The 17,854-nt window shown below is 45.0% G+C and overlaps 1 protein-coding gene across 3 annotated transcripts in view; it reads left to right on the top strand.

Moving 5' to 3' along the window:
* Positions 1 to 483: 483 nt before the first annotated feature.
* A1CF (APOBEC1 complementation factor) overlaps positions 484 to 17,854 on the top strand; it is a 384,704-nt gene continuing 367,333 nt past the window's right edge. For all 3 annotated transcript variants that reach the window (XM_069611302.1, XM_069611301.1, XM_069611300.1), the window contains exon 1: positions 484 to 562. The gene's annotated coding sequence lies outside the window, so the exon portion shown is untranslated. The remainder of the gene's footprint in view (positions 563 to 17,854) is intronic.

Genomic DNA, 17,854 nt, shown 5'->3' with positions numbered 1-17,854 from the left:
GGGAAAGGGAATGGGGGTGGGGGTGACACTTCAGGGCTGAATACATAACTGTTTCCAGGCTTGCCTCGCAATCAACCTGGCAGACACCGTGTGTGCTTAGCAGGTACACACCAGCCTGGTGGGGGTGCATTGTACTGTAACACATGGCTGAGTAAACTCAAGCCAATGAACAACGCATGTTACAATTCACTCGCAATGACTGACACTAAAAATAAAACTGCAAAGGAAAACGTCGAGTACTAGTGTTTTGTTCTCGTGTGCCATATGTTAACCAACCCAGACTAAAACCTGCCGTCGCGGTAGTTCCTCGCCCGCATTTTGTAAACAGTCGCCGTCTGCCCTGATGTCGCCTGCGCATAGGCCCAGTTATCTGGTCAAAGGGCTGCGCGGAGCCGGGAGATAGAGCGGGTTAACGTTTAACCCACGGGGATTGTAAACCAACCAGGGGCCAATGAACCTTTGGAGCTTCATGCAGCGATGACAGAAGAAGCCAAGTGACACGTCGCAAATTCCCCATAATCAAGAAGGACTTTTTCGGGTGGTGATCTCTGGAATTGCTCAGGTAGGCTTGCTTCCTCGCCACTGCACCGCTCACATAGGCTTGCGCTGTGTTTTCCTGGGAGGTGAGGTCTGGGAGGTCGGGGATGGAGGGGGGCGTTCCTGTCAGGTAACGTTCATATACAGGTGTGCTGTTTGTGAAAGCAGAATGTGTCAGAAGCTGATATTTAATTTGAATGCGACACACTCGTATGGAGTTAAGAGGCTGTTCTTATGTTGCAAAGGATGCAAGCTGCAGAGCGTATGCCTGGGAAGTGTTTGCTTGGATTACAAGGCCCCTGCACCCTGAAACAGGTGGTTCGGTAGAAATTAATCGAGGGAGATGCCGGCCACATCCGCACCTGTTTGCACTAACTTTTGAAAAGAGCTCCATTGCTTTATTATTTACCTGTGATGAACATCACGTTGTGCACACAAAGGTGCGCGCGTGTGTGTGTGGGTGTGTGTGTGTGTGGGTGTGAGAAGCAACGAGGCCCCAGAATCTAACAGATGGCGCTTGCTTTGTTCTTGCTGCGCGTCAAGAAAGTGTTTAACAGACTTGTTCACCTCGAGGGGGGAATGCCCAAGGTTCCACGGTACCACCCGGCGCCCACCCTAAAACAAGAGTGGCTAAGAGAAGATACCTTGGAAATAGTCCCTGTCTTTGGGTCGCTTCATAGCGGAGTGGCCTGTCAGGAAGCAAGGCCGGCGCGCATTGAGCTGTCACAAGACAACGCCCTTTAAAAATGGCTCATGGACTGTGTCTGGAGGTTGCACAGTTGCCCCCGAGGCATCTTTACTGCGTGGAATGGGCATACAGAGGTTATTGGACCTTATGAATGTTATTCTCGATTCGGATTTGAAGAATGACCAACAGAAATTCAAATGATCCCCCCATCGCATTGTATGTGCATTTTTCTCATACTTATGCATTCGGGATTTCAGAAAATGTACCTGTTTTTTAATTGCTTTTTTATTACCGCGGCTCGAGACTATATAGGGTAAATGAAGTGTCACTTTTTTTCACCACAGACACAGTGGTTTGTCATGTATGTACAGCTGTATGTAGTTGACAAGCGACCATGTCATGCGGGATACGATGTGTCTGCCCTGGCGGTTCTGCCCTTTGCCCTGGCCTTTACGGGAAATACTCTTTCATTCTTATCGTTATGGAAAATGCCGTTTCCTAAAACGCCAGACTGAACGTATCGAGCAAACAATAAAGCGAGTGGACGAACATGGCCACCATAAACACAACGACGTGGCAATGCAACTGGCCATTCCCTGTGGTAACGGAAGCCCCGCACCGCCCCTTCAGCGTCAGAGGGGCTCCTCAAAAGGGTTGATCCCTAAATCACTCCAGGAGACAGAAAAGGGCTGCTGCCATCCGGGCAAAAGTCTGTCCTCCTTTGAATCTTTATGGCCCATTATCATTAATATCGTTATTATTCATATTATTACATACTCGTATCAAACAGAATTGTACATGATACGTACTACGATATAACGATTCCATCACTACAAATCTGTTATGATCATTCAGCAAAAGTTTGCAGATACATTGCTAACTTTAATAATCACACATAAATAGACCCCTATTAAAATCAGGGTTTTATGACATTTAATCGACACCTGTTTTAAGACAGCTGTTGTTCTGGAGAATCTTTGCCGAATAAACTTTTAAAATTAAAAAAATATATTTCTGGCCGGTACCCCCCCACCAAGCTGCCCGTCATTTACCCTTTTTTTATGCCCGACCTCCCCAACCCTTTATATGCCCCTTCCCACCCCCCTAAAAAACGTAAAAACTTTATTGTCGGCAAACATTCTGCCGAGAAAAACCTGTCGTAAAAACTGGTGTCAATGAAAGGACATCGTACCAAAATTAGACCTAAAGTTCGTATGACTTCTGGATGTTACAGAACACAATATATTCTCCTGACATCACATGTCCCCCATTATAGCAGTTATTAAAGCCAGCGACTCATTAAGAATAAAGGGAGGGGTGCAGAAGTTCTGAAGTGCTAAAGGGGAGGAGTACCTCCCTAACAGCCAGGTGCACACACCCTCCACTCCCTACCTGAGGCTGCTTGATCTGCTTCACACTCTTTCTTACACTGGTTGCTGGCAAACTGCCCTCCTCCTCCCTCCCGTGTAAGCTCAGGGGTGGACTGGCCCATAGGGAACTCTGGAGATTTCCCGGTGGGCCTCTGCACCCTGGGCCTCTTTTGTGTGGCATTTCCAAATGTTCTCATAGGAAAAGCATTGGGCTTGCTGAAAATGTGTCATCTGGGGCCACTTTGAACATTATTTCCAGGGCCTCTTTTGGTCCCCAGTAATTATTTCCAGGGCCTCTTTTAGTTCCCAGTCCACCCCTGTGTAAGCTCCCTGCTTCCTTGTTTCTCTGCTTCTCTCTGCAGGTCCCCCCCAGCGCCCACCCCCCTAGGAATGTAGAGCACACCATTGCTTCCCGACGCTAGGTCTTTGCTCAATAAATACCCTAATATTAATAGAAATAATATTATTACCTTCTATACTACTGCATCAATATCATCGTCTAAGTACACTGCAAGTAGTGCTTACTGCTCGTTCTTTAAGAATAATGTAAGCAACACTGTTTCAACACTTCTTTCTAAGTAGCACTCAGACACAAGGTCACCATAAAAGCGAAGGACCTGGGGTGGAGGTTCATCTACCAGGACTCTTAAATGGTGTCATGCCCGGATTGAGTAGCTCGCTCCATCCTGGTTCTTCCTTTGCAATCTGGTACTAGTAGTTCTGCATTAAAGCGTTGTGATGTTGTTTTAAAGGTTTATATAAACCAATAAAAAAATAAAAAATAGTAGTTCTGCATTTATTACCAGGACAAGCAAGACTATAGGTACCAACATGTGGAGAATGCAACCACACCTGCATGGGTAACTCCAGAGTGGAACCACTTGAGAGCTTGGAATCTTTGGTAGACACGCCTTGGGCCTTTGTTATTTCGTAGGCGGCTACAGTGTGTGTCATCTTCTTCATCATTACGCGACTGGGTGCAGCATAGCGCATGCCTTAGAATTCACTTTTGTGGGTTTCAGGCGTCCAGTCATATTCGTGCACAAGTGTTCATGGAATCATGAATAGATTAACATTATTTAAAATGTCTTCTATCTGTTGGTGGGAAAACATCTAGACGTTATACATAGACAAACCGAATCCAGAATGTGAAATATCCCCTTTTTTCGAAAAGGGGAGGGGATATGTGTTGGGCAAAGGAGATGGAAGAAGGTACAGTTAGGAGAGGAGTGTGTTTGTTCATCAGATGGACTGTCAGTGTCATTATATTCAGTATTTTCTTGCATGACTAACCAGCCTTTTATTAAGCAACCCCCAAACTCTATTGTACATATTCTTAACTGAGCAAATATTTGAAAAAATATATCCCGTAGGACAAAAACGCTCATGAAAGTGTACTTCTCTTTCTTTTTAGAAACTGTGGTTACCATGTTATGTTACGCAAGCAGTACGTTGTGCAATGCCTGAAAATATGTATCCAGGAGAAGATTATTGCAGTAGTAAAACTAGATACAGACAAACAATTCATCACTGTGTTGAATTGTTATTATAAAATGTCCTTAACAATTAAGGTGAATGAAGTGATGGGATTGTAGCAGATACAATTGTTATAGACCACACAAGTTTATTTGAGGTGACATCTGGCAATTGTAACCCACTTTCTAAAGAAGACACTAGATTGTCTTAAGGAATGGGAAAATACATGGCAGCACTACTTCTGGCACCGAAACAGTTGTTGACATGGCAAACTGGGCCTTCCTATGGGAAGTGATGGATTGGATGGTTTCTCCTGTTAATTTCACTGGGTATATGAAATTATTATATGAAAGTGCAGCAGAGGAATTTGTGAATGGAGAGAAAATCAGCAGGGTCTGGGTAAAGCGGGGAGCTGCTCTTCGCGATATTGCATGAGACATTAGCTATTGCTGTCCGTATGGACCAACAGATTAGGAGGGGTCGACCAGATGGGGTCACAAATATTAAGATATTTGCCACTGATATATATTGTTTTATTTAGAACCTTTTCGACAATTTAGCTAGATTTAATATTTAATTCAGTCATTCACAAATATAGTAGGTTGCAAGATAAACACCACAAAAATAGAGGTATTACTCTTGAATGCCAATATCAACTTTCTGCAACTAGACTTGAAAGGATTGCATAATCCAAGTCCGAAAAGATACCTGGGGAAAACATGTACGTACATTTTAGAAGACATTAATTATTCCTGAATGTTAAGCTCCTGCTGGCTAAGGTAGCTAGTTAGCTTTAGGCTTGGAAAAGCTCTCATTATCATTGGTATGGAGAATGAAATTGATTAAAATGTTAGTGCGACCACAGTGCATTTTCTGATTCCGGGCGGTACCACCTAAAAACTGCAGAGTAAGAAGCTTCTGGAGCACTGAATTAGATACACAGATTTGGAGAAGTCTTACTTCTCTGCTGATTTAAAATATCAGGACAGACCACACACTGCACGCACGTGAGTTACCATTAAGATGTCAGAGGTTATGTTTGAAGCTCAACATATGTGAGGCCACCAATTAAAATTCGGACGTCACGATCTTGGATAAAGTCAAGATCAAGTTGTATATCAAGCACAGCCAAATTTAGAGAGACAATAAAATAAATGGCAGCTATTTCAGATGACAATCACTTCACAATAATATCACTCAACATCAGCCCAACTCGAGGCTTTCTTTTTCAGTTGGGTATTAATAAACTAGGGATGACATCAGAAAGTGAGAGGTGGAATCCGTCCAAGTGTTTCAGTTAGATTTCGGGATAGCCTTTAGAGGTGTTTTTTTGGTATCTTCAAAATAATTCTATAGATAGGATTCAAATAGATTATAGCAAATCTGGATGGTTGGACTGTTATTTCTAATGTAAAGGTATTGAAAGTCATGATTACTAAAATTGACAAAATCATATATAGGCGTTGACTGAATGACCACCCAAAATCAGGAGACGGTGGGAGAATGCGGATGTGTTAATTCCAGCAGAAGACTGGGACAGGTTATAGCTCTGCGCGTTCTTGACTCTCATAAGAATTTAATATATCAATATCTATCAACTGTACTATACCCTGGCAAGATTAAGAAGAATATTCCCTGAAACAGATTCTCGTTGTTGGAGGTGCAAGTCACAAGAGGGAGATTGGCAGCACATCTGCTGGCCATGCAAGAAGTGTCATCTTTTTAGAGTAATATGCTGAGAGATTTGGATAAGCTACTCCTCAAAGAATTAACTGTGGGAAGGAAGTCATCACTCCATGGATGGTCTAACAATGGGGATTAAGAGTGCTAGGTGAAAGAAATGACAATTATGCTGTCCCTTGTGGCAAGAAGTCCAATTCCATTAAGATAGAAATCTGAGCGCTACTGCCATTTTATTGCACTGCAAGGATACATGAAAAATGAGATGAATCTACACACACGAACTGTCCAGATTTACTTCTCAGGAATTTGGAAAATGAAATATGAAGGTTCCTAGATACATTTTCCCCATCAACGAATACACACATCAAATCAATATAAGCATTCGGAGTCTGAAGCAGATAGTTAAGGGGAGAAATGTGTATGTGATTTTCTTATTAGTGCAAGATCCAAACACCGATGTATATTTGGGGCACCTCAAGAATCCAGGCATGCATGCCCATCTGGATTTACATATAGTGCTATTTTTGCCAACTCATGAACATGAAAGATGCATTTTATATGGTTAATATGAACTGTTATTTTCAATCACTCTCTTGCTCCATGCTGTAACTTTGCAGATAACACTTAGGTAGGACTGCCGTATTTAAAAGAAAAACAGAACACATGTTTAATGCGCTCTAAAGTCATGAGAGCACCTGCAGGACCCTACCAGGAAAGTTAGACACGTTCTAGGGGACGCTGGGGATTCTGCATGCCCTCCCCCTCCCTCAGAGGGCCCTGCATTTTTATCCCTGGGTGACATCAAACTTTTCTGTTGCTTAGAGGTGATAGTACAGTCCAATGTATCAGAACATTTTGGGAAGGGTAAGCAAGCATGTATACTTTTATAAACATTTCAGTGAAGGTCTACAATGGCAAAGGTGTTAATAGTAATGTTTTTAGTAAGAATCCAGTCATGCTGAGGGCCCTTGAATGCATTGGACCTGTATTTAAAATAGAAAAAACAAGGACGCCAAAAAGGATCAACAAAACTGAGGTGTGCAGATCTTGACTATCATGCATCCAAGTATTAAAATCACTTAGAATCAACTAATTGGTACATGTAGTGGAGAAGGAGAGTAAAAGGTCACTATATTCTACAAAAGAGGACTTGGAGACATTGTGGAGGGGTGAGAGAGTAGCAGCTATTCCGTCTCTATGGGGCAATAGCTTAGTTTACATTACAGAAGTTCGCAAGAAGGAGGAGAGGACACAATAAGATTTCTGTACCTTAAGGGAGTTCTTGTAGATAATGGCCAAACCGGCACCTCTTTTAATGGTTCTGCCCATACATATAAAGGAGGTGGCTGTATGTTTAGAGGTGCTGGAGGATTCCGTGAACCAAGGCTCCGTCAGGAAAAGCATTTGATTCCGTAATAAAGTCAAATGTAGTGCAATCATGAGTGACAGCTGAATGGGCATTAATTAGGAAACAATTGAAGTAATCGCCCTGGGACAAAGATAAGTTAGCATTCAGAGCAGTTGCGGTAGCTTGGGACTTTATAAAAGGAGATTTGGTTGTGGGTACGATTTTTCAGCGATTTGTGAGGTCACAAATGGAAAGTAGTGTCTTTTTGTCAAAAGTTTGTTACGGTATCGAAAATTAGTTTGGCCAGAGCAATTTTAGTTCGGATGCTGTATATACAATGTTAGGTATATAGACAGCAGAGGACCAAAACCAGATAGAAGCTAAATTAAGAATAAAATAATACTTACAGATTGATACGTTGAGAGCAAGGATGCAAGGAAAGAAAATTACGATGAGAGCTGTCGATCCAACACAATTCCCACCAGACCCAAAAGGCCTGATAGGCTTCATGTCAGCGATTCATGCTGACGCAGTTCCTATACGCACTGAAGGCACTCCGTTTGAAATGAGAAGCCTCCGCTAGGCCGGATGAACGGAAATCTAGTGAGGGAGCAGAACGTATAGGGTACAATGTAAAATTGAGTAACAAAGGTTGTGAAGGGGGTTGAACAAAATTATCATGACCAACTGAAGTTAAATAATGTAAAACAAAGTTAAAGCAACAATACATGTTCAGTGATAAAAAAAAGCTCATAAAAAGAAAATGAAACTATGAATGCGGAGCACTACAAAGCACAGGAATAATGAATGTCCCAGGGCGTAACATGATACTGTGCTGCATCTGAGTCTGAAGTCAAATTGGTAGTCATGGAGCATGCAATGTTGGATAATCTGATCATGTAATTGATTGGCAACTGCCTTCTTAATGAGCACAGACGTGGACCCCTTGCTCACTGTGCTCAGAGAGGCACAGCTCCACCTCACTGATGAGGCACAACTAGTCCGATACAAGTGCCTGGGATTGCTGTTGATACTCTTGTTCAACGGAGGTTCGCCTGCATTTCAGTGCCGAGCTGCTCAAATGATCGGGACACAGACTGATATGCAAATGGACACTGCTCCTTTGTGAAAGGTACAGTGAGCTAAAACAGGTGGTTGCGGAATCTGTGTGGGTACATTATCACAGAACAGGTTATCATGCCGTGTTCTTTCCTGCAGAGGGGCGCCCTGACCTCTCATTGTATCCTCTCATAATTGTGCATATAGTTATGTGTCTGGAATTTAGACACTAATGCACATGGTTCATGTGATAATGGCACCTGGGAAAATGTTGCCAGGGAGGCGTCTTTTTTTGCATGCACCTCTTAAAGCCTTCCTCCACACATTATAGGACAAGTATTATTTACTATTATATTCTCCCGTCCTAGAATATTTGTGCAAAGTGCTTGAATTTTTTTGGGAGTGCAAATTTGGGGCAATGTTGTCCCCGGTGACCTTTTCCCAATGCGAATTTTTCACTGGATACACTGCAAACAGAAGTAAACACCAATTGCTAGTTATGAATAATTAAGTAACTTGGGTGGGTTGTATATTTCTTACAAAGATAGCAGTCAAATGATTGTGAAGCAAAAGTGGCATGAACCGTTGCTGAATGCCCTTCCAAAAATAAATTCAGCATAGAGGAAAAAACATTGGGTCTTCCCATGCAGTTCATACTGTATTGTAACATACATCTAATAGAATCTCTTCTGAGGGACTTGTCTGAGTGATTGGGTAATGTGGAATTACATTTAAGCCCTGTCCCCTATGCATGTTCATGTGGCTTCATAAATTAAAGAGGGGTGAATTTACAAATGTTGTGAAACATACACCAGGACACCAGGACATCCTGTCCACCCTCTCGTCCTCTCCTCCTCCCCCCTTCTCTCTCTGATTCCTCTGCCCCTCCTGCAGCTGCCTCCCCTCCATCCTTCTAATTTTTTCTCCCGTTCTCCCCTGATGAGATTTCCAAACAAGTCCGATCTATGAAAGTCTCATCAAAACAGGTTCTTCCCTGTTCGTCCAAAACCATCAAGGACCATGTTGACAACCTTGCTCTGACTCTGGCCGACCTCTGCAACCATTCCATCGCCTCTGGAGTCTTCCCCTCCCATCTGAAGCACTCTCTTTTGAACCCTCTTCTAAAAAATCCACAGCCACCCCCTCCTCCCCGGCTAACAATCGCCCAATTTCCATCACTCCTTTCCTGGGCAAACTCTTGGAAAAGCTGGCCATCTCCCAGCTTAATCTTCACACCAATTCTGTTGTTTGTCTCCATGACCATCAGTCTGGCTTCAGATCTGCCAGAAGCATGGAAACTGCTCTCCTGAACATCTGTGAAGACCTGCTCTCCAACCTTGACTCTAACATCCCTTCTGTCCTCATCCTATTCGATCTCTCTTCTGCCTTTGACACGGTCAACCAGGCCATCCTGCTCAACCGTCTCCATGATAACCTGGATATCAATGATCAGGCCCTTGCCTAGCTGACTTCTTTCCTCTCTGATCGACCCTCCCAAGTCCAACTTGGGCCCTTCCTTTCCTCCATCTCACTCTCTAATTGTGGCGTTCCCCGGTGGTTTAACCTCTCTCCCTGGTTGTTCAACCAATACCTGGCACCCCTTGCCCACCACATTGCCACTCTCTGCTCCAACTGTCAGTGCTATGTGGATGACACTCAGCTTGTTTTCAGACTTCCTTCCACCACCTCCTCTACCTCATCTTTGACTGTCTGCCATTCAGGAATGGTGTGCCGCCAATGATCTCTGCCTTAATGCCAGTAAGACAGAGATTCTCCTCATCAGCACACCTGCACCCTCCTTTCCTGTCACTCTCTGGCCGACCTCCCTTGGCCCTCTTCTTGATCCCAACTGCGAGGCTAAGAACCTCAGGGTCATCTTCGACTCCACACTCTCCTTTTCTCCTCACATCTCTGACTTCTCTAAGAAGTCAAACTATCAACTGCACCTCCTCAGAGGTATGTGTCCTTTTGTCTCCTTCCCCAAGAATATTACTGTCTTTAGAGCTCTGGTTCTCTCTAGGCTAGACTACTGCAAAAGCCTCTTTCTAAATCTGCCTCCTTCTACTCTCCACCTTCTGCAACTCATCCAGAACAGGACTGCAAGACTTGTCCTTGGCCTCAAGCCATAGGACCGTATCTCTCCAGCGCTGAAATCTCTTCATTGGCTCCCAGTGGCGGCAAGGGTTAAATCCAAGACCCTCTGCACTGTCCACAAGGCTTTCTGGGATCTGGATCCAAAATATCTTCAACTCTTCCATCATAAATACCTTCCCAATTGAGCTCTTCGCTCCTCCACCTCCAACTCCCTCAGGAACAGTCGCCTCTCAAAGCAACGAGTTAGGGGTAGATCTATTTCATCGCCTGGGGCCTCCCTCCGGAACAGCCTCCCTGCCGTTCTGAAACTTGAGGAGAACCCTCTCCAATTCCAGAAGCACCTCAAGATCTTTCTTTTTGCTTCTGCCTTCGCTCTTCCTTTCCCCTGCTGATCTAATTGTTTCGGCTCCGTGCACCTGGCTACCCTCTGATTTCGGGCCCAGGTCCCTGCCCACCGAGCCACACACCCACACTGCCTCCTTGCAAACCTTGCACTTGGATCTGTATCTTTAACCCTATAGTCCCCACACCTGCACTTAACAGACACCCCTTGTCTGTGCTTTAAACCTTGCACTTGGCACCCTGCTGGCTGCACTACCATTTTTTATATTGTTTGTATCCCTTGCTCAGCACTTTCCACCTCTTCCCCTCTCCCTTGCACTTTCCCCCTCCCTTCTGCCCTGCACTTTTGCGTTCTCAATGTCACTGGTCCTAGTAAGATTAATGTTTGGTCCTCGCTTGTTCCCCTCTCTTGCGTCGACGTGCTCTGAAACACTTGTGTATGAGCGCGATACAAATAAAATATCATACCATATCATATCATACCATGCAGTCTGAGTGAGCACAGGGTGAGTCCATACCAAAATGTTATGAGTTGACCCAATAGCTGATCTTGGACCGCATTCTTTTTGCTCTGTTTTTAAACCTGTTCTGACCTTTTGAAGGGATGTAAAGCCTTCAGCTTCACTTGCCTTGCCTTTGCCTGGGAAAGCTGATGATTTTGTGGGCCAGTGATGCGTTTGTCTATGGCACAGGTAGGGGGTTGGGATTGTCTAGTCCCACTCCACCTCTGTGGTGCCAGAACGTCTAGGTGGGGGTAAATGTGAAACCAGTAGTTGTCCCTGATTGGACAACTGCTGGCTGTTTGAATGGTGCACAGACCTGCCATTGGTGGGTTTGGACTTGCTTACAATTTCAGAAGAAAGCACCCCAAAGAGTCCATCTCCTCCTTCCCCCAGATGATTTGAATACACCCACGTGCCCCATACCCACCCAGGAACATAATCTAAATACTGAATACCAACTAATGGCATCAGTTTGGCCTTGGGGGCCTGAAGGACTGCTTCACTGGTAAGTTAAAAATCTAGGGCCCGTTTTTTGCCTTCACCTTGCCTATATGCTGGGGCCTGTCCTCTGGTCTAGGACCAACCATCCATAACAGGGGATAGTTGTGTCTATAGGGCACTGTGCCTAAATGTACAGGCCAAGAGAGGATTTTACCTGGTTAGGTTCTGTGGTTCCCTTGCCCCCTCCTCACTTCATGTTATATCTGAGATAGTGAGTCCACATAAAGGCATGTGTACTATGGTTCCATTGTGTGAAATCCATTTCGCGTGGCATGCTCCCTTTTTAACCCTTCTTCCATTTCACAATATGAGGATTATATGTATTTGTCTCAAACACATGAGGGGTCACATAAATAGCCCTCATCCTTTTATTAGTGTGTGCTATTAGGTGGTGCTTAAATCCAAAACTATTCCATTGCGGTATAGGTTTTCCACAGAGATAGTGGTGTAGGCTTGCCTTTTGAAACCCGCTTTTGTTTTGTGCCACTACTCTGCATCTTTTTCCACAGGTATAATGGTGTTGGCCTGAATTTTGAATATCAATGTTGTTTTGTGCCACTACACTGCATCTTTTTCCACAGGGATAGTGTTGTAGGCCTGCATGTTTTGTTCCGCAGGGATATAGGTGCTAGCCTCCCAACCCAAATTCCCACCCTATTCCATCTCGCTGCATCAGCCTGCACAGAACTTATATAAGAAATCGACCAACCCGCTAATACAGATCTCACACTTGATTTCGGTTGCTGCTCTGTTCGGTCCCCACTCTCTTACACCTCCCTCCCTTACGGCCCAGGTTGCAGGTCACCATCATGACAAGCAGCTCAAGACCTGGCTTTTCCCTTCTGCATCTTGACTAACCTAGTCCATCACCTGGTTGAACAAACAACCCTAGACAGGCGGGACACTGATTAGTCACTTGACAAGACAACAAGGCAGGACCTGGCCAGCACAGAAAGGATTCCAGTCGTACCGCATGACACGATCTGCATACCCTAATCACAACTATATATAGCCTGATTCTCTGGTACCTATAGCTATCCATCTCAAAGGAACATGGCTGTGTCCCTCCTGGGGCACAGCCACCCAGCCACATACATCTGCAGCAATGTCACTACTCGATTTCATAATGCACATCACCTTTGCCATTAGAATGCAGCTAAGTCCCACGAAAAATAAAATGGGGTCCAGCTGGGCACATAATCAGTCTCCTTGACTTGCCTACCCTCCTGACAGTCTATCACAACACCCATCCACTAACCAGATCTCCATGGGCCACTAGCAGGGACTTAACCACCCCTCCCTACCTGATGCTGGCTAAAATGTAGAGACGCATTCTAAAAATCCTACTGCAATTCTCATAAATCAGGCTTCAGTCCTCCAAGCGCGTTCAACCCACAGCGCTTTGAGGCACTACCAATGGCATTTGGTGTTTTACAAATGCCATATAACATAACATATAATGCAGTGGGTTTGGTGGAAGGGTAACATCTTCACTGCCCCGATTTTATGGGGCCATTATGTGATATAGGGCCAGGTGTGCCATTACTGTCACACATAGGACTCAAATTGTCAGAACACTTAGGGCAAGGGGATGTAACCTTTAGCTCTCCAGACATTGGGCCTCATTACAAGTTAGCCGGTCTGGATTTAACGGTGCCAGTAAAACCGTACCGGCACCGTTTCCGGACCGGCTAACTACGAGGTCTGCGGCTGGTGACGTTACGCCCGCCAAGTAAGTCTAGCAAGTCCAGAGCCGGTAAATCCCTACAAGTCCGGCGGCAGCAGGATCCGTGCTGTGTGGCTATAATTTTCTGATGTAAATCTAAACCCTATCGGCCATGTGTGTTAAGTGAGTGCAGAAATAGTGCTGTAGGCCCTGAAAGTAATAGTGGTAGGTAGTGAGCAAGGCAGCAAGGTGCAATCAGGCTCCCAGCTGCACACATGCGGTTTGTAATTGCTATAGTTTCAAGTTAAGTTCTTCATTATGGGTTAGAAAAGAGTAGCATGAGAAGAGCACTGTTTTCACGCTTTCATGGTCCTAGATGGGATCTTCCTGTGCGATGCGAAACCAAAGAGCTCCCAGGCAGACTCACATTGGCAGCCTATCCGCATATCATGCATCATAAGCAAAACTGGAACAACCTACACAATGTGTAATACTAATGTGCACACATCGGCAGCACTGCTCGTGTGCTCTATCTTACTGGCCCCTTCACTGCACCAGGATTTTACTCTCGCATTGCATTGCCTCCTCCAAATAGCAGGCTGAGTTGCAAACGCCTGTGTGCATGCACCGATCCCTCCCTGCACACACATACATTTATTTGCAAATACATCACCCTATGTATATGGGGAACTTTTGTTGTAGCACCTGCCCTAAATCTATTACTGCTAGAGTGGGGCGCTTGTGTGTGTTTTTTTTTAAATGGCCTTTCCTTTGCTGTATAAAAATGCTCACCATGTTGCTCCATATAGAAATGAACGTGTGCATGTTTGCGGGGGTTGGCACTTTTTCCGGATGCTATATCAGTATTTGCAACTTCAGAACCGTTAGGTAACCCTTTATGCATTGCTAGTAGCTTGAAATGTGAAATGTGCACCCCAGCTTATATTGTCAAAAATGATTACACCCCGGCATCCTTAGCCTAGGAAATCGCACAATACCTGCTAAACGGCGGTATGAAAAGTCAAGGAGCCTGATCACGAGTCAGGTGGTATCCTGACTGGGATACTGCCCAACTTTATTTGCGTTAACTCCAGTCTGTCCGGCGGTATTACCGCCAGATCATGGGTTGGGTGGTAAATGTTATTCCCCATTGGGTCTGTTGGATCCAATGGGGAATTTTCAGCGCAATTACCGCTGGCGGTATTACCGTGCAGTAATTGCACCTAAAATCAAAATTTTTCTGGCGTGTTTACCCCCAGCACTTAGCTGGGGGTAAGCACGCCATACTCATGATTGGGCAGACCATTAAATGCAGCAGTAACCCCATTACCATGCATTTAAGGGCTACTGCCCAACTCGTGATGAGGCCCAAGAACTTTGCACTAAAAGTGTCTAAGGCTGCAAAATTTAAAACATACTCCATAGGTTCCCAGTTAACAGATGCAAGATCACAACCCTGTGTACGACCCACAGTGCTTTACACTTTTAGGGTCTTGAATCTATAGAGAATTGTATGAGGCATGCATGCAAAACACACTGGTCGAGCACCGCAGCTCTATGAACAGTCCCATGCTGTAATCGAAAAGGCCAAGAAGAGCCCACTTATTCCTGGCAAAGAACATAGAGAACAGCATTCCAATACAACCCTGCTTATCAAAATAGCAAATTCTGTCGCTAGCCATGCAAACATTAATTCGAGGACAACTTACCCTGGCCAATCCTTACATCAGGCTGAAAACGAGCATGACAGTCGCCCCTTGCTGTTATTATCCATTGCTTCTTTTCCAGTCTGCTATAAGGTCCACCCCTCTTCTGAAAGCGCCTCAAAGTAGGCACTTAACTGCAAGCACACTATGTAAACAATTAACAAATGTATTCTTATATGTCCTAAATATATATGTGTGCACATAAAAATATGCTTCATAAATAGCAGTATCACTAAAAAAGGGTGTGACTCATGGAGCTGCACCTGTGATGGGGCTCATGTAATCTTCCCAGACAAATTGGGAAAACAGACACGTGCTAAAGCATGGAAGGGACTGGAAGTAACTTTCATTTACTACTTGGAAAGAAAAAAGAGTAAGGCAGCAGTAATTCGGGGTCACTATCTGTAACAACGTTGTGATTCGGCTCGTCTCTCTGCAGGAGCAAGTGTGACACCTTTCTGAATGCACCCCACCACCTCTTCCACGCTGCCGCTTGCAAAGAACAATGCACAAGCAGAACGAACATGTGGCCAGAGCAACGTTCTGCACGTTTTTGAGCGACGGTGATCGGGACATGTTTATGTGCTCTTTTTAGCATGACTACATCCGCATTTTTCGTCATATCCGCATTTTTCGTCACTGTTTTTCTAATTTCAGATTACTTTTGCACAGAGAGTGTAGCTTGTGCTCGAGGTGTTTGGTTGGACAGAATAAAGTAAAGTCTTTGGCCCTCATTACGACCCTGGCGGAGGTCCATGGTGCAATTTGCACCATGGACCATGGCGCAGAGCTGCCAACTCCGCCATGGGGGTTGGCGGACTTACCGCCCCATTCCGACCTTGGCGGGGCGGTAAGTCCCCAATCCCCATTTACCCTTCCCCATTCCCATTTTTGCCCCATAGGGTATAATGGGAGTGGGGAAGGCGTTAATTACGCCACCGTAGAATACGGTGGCGTAATTAACGAGGGGACCCGTAGCGCCATGGATTTTTCCGCCCGGAAAATCCGGGCGTAAAAATCACCATGGCGCTGCGGAAAGTCCTAATCTGGCGGAGAGGTACGCCATGCATTACGCTGGCGTAAACCCCTCTCCGCCAGGGTCGTAATGAGGGCCTTTGTAGTAGGAGCAGCCCTGCTGAGATTGCCTTATCAGACAGAGGCCGCTGCCTAATCTGTGAACCAGGACAAGCATCTAATCAATCACATAAATTCAGTCCATTGAAATAAACAACAGCTACAAATAAAACATGGAATGCAGAGTCCTTCGTAGAATTCCCCTTTTTATGCGGCTTCACTTTCATCCCGTTGGTTTCACTTTATAATCAAACCTTAATCACGTTCTAGGAGAGGCAGAGGGGATAAAGTGGGCTGCAGGCGTTTCCCATATCATTTCTCACGAAAAGTAGGAGAGGTGACACTAAGGCGGGTAGACAAAAAAAAAGTGTTTTCTTTTTTTTTCTAGACTGTGGGTGTGCGCCCCCCTGGACATGAGGCCGTGGCCCCCCAGCTGGTCACGCCCCCATAGTTTGAATACCGCTGCTTTAGGGGTAGATTATCAATATATATTTTCGGTTCTACTCTTTGAGTAGGGAGCGCCCCAAATGTCACCACAATGAAAACACTAACGCATTAATCTTGTGCCTACACACAACCCACATGGAGTACTCCATTCTTCCAAGCAGCTCCTGGATATCAGGTATCACCCAGTAAGTAGGAGCGGCCCCTAGTGAAAATGGAGCTAGTACATAGCATGTTGCTATCTAAACAAACGAGATACAAGCTACAACTTAGCATACGTTAGGTGGGACCCATTATGCCTGAAACCCCTTCTAGATGTGGGCAAATGTAGCTTGAGGGGCCTGGTTACCCGGATACCAAGAGCTACTCTTGTTCCCTACAATGGTGTCATACAAACAAAACACGTAACATCAATTCTGAGTGTGGTGAATGTGTATAACGGGGTAATAGCTACCACCAACTTCAAACCCAGACCCTCCTTACAGAACCATGCACCATGACAGCAAAAGGCAGTTCTGCTTTATGAAGTGCAGTCAAGGTCACCCATGATATGATATGATATGATATGGTATTTGTAACGCGCCTATACACAGGTGTTTCAAGGCGCGACGAGGCAGGGATGGGAGGAACAAGGGGAGACAAAACAAACGATCCTACTAGGCCAGGTGTCATTCAGATCGCGCAAGTGCAGGGGTGGGGGAGGGGGGAAAAGTGCAAGGGGAAGGGGAGGGGGGGAAGTGCAGTAAAGGTAAGTGGCGTAAGTAATAAATAAAAAAGGGCCAGCTAGTGGCAAGTGCAAGGTAAGTGCAGAACAAGTGCTGGGGAAGGGGGGGGGCTGTAGGGATACAGAGACAGTCCCGTAGTGCAGAGGGGTTCCAGGGGATCAGTGACTGGGACCAGGACCGAAGGCAGTTTAGAGTGGTCCAGTTGCAGGATCAGTGCAGTTTAGTGAAGAATTAATTAGCTGTTCAGCAGGGGAGAGGGAGAGAGAAAGCAGAAGCATGCCGATACCATGCCGGTATCAAGTAATATTATCCCCACCAATAGTATCGCCATATATATGGTGATTCTTCGCCGTCACAAACAGCTGTCCAGAAGACGAACAGCGTTGCAACAGAAGTAAGATGGATTGCTGACAGATTATTTTTTTGCACAAACTGTTTATCATAAATGAATAGCTAAAGTTTGCAAACGTTTCACCACACTATTAACAAAGTAAAAAAAGAGTTGAAAATACAAAGCAAAGAGCCTTACCTCTCTCTTCCAATGTCAAAACAAAGTGGCTATCTTGTGGAAACAATCACATACTCAAGACCCAATCACAATCTACTGACATCACTAACATACTGCACATCCAATCAGG

The sequence above is a fragment of the Ambystoma mexicanum genome, chromosome 8, assembly GCF_040938575.1.
Source record: "Ambystoma mexicanum isolate Mex_15411 chromosome 8, UKY_AmexF1_1, whole genome shotgun sequence".
Lineage (NCBI taxonomy): Eukaryota > Metazoa > Chordata > Amphibia > Caudata > Ambystomatidae > Ambystoma > Ambystoma mexicanum.
Note: the sequence above shows the minus strand (reverse complement) of the source record. Positions and strands in the feature narration are given on the sequence as shown.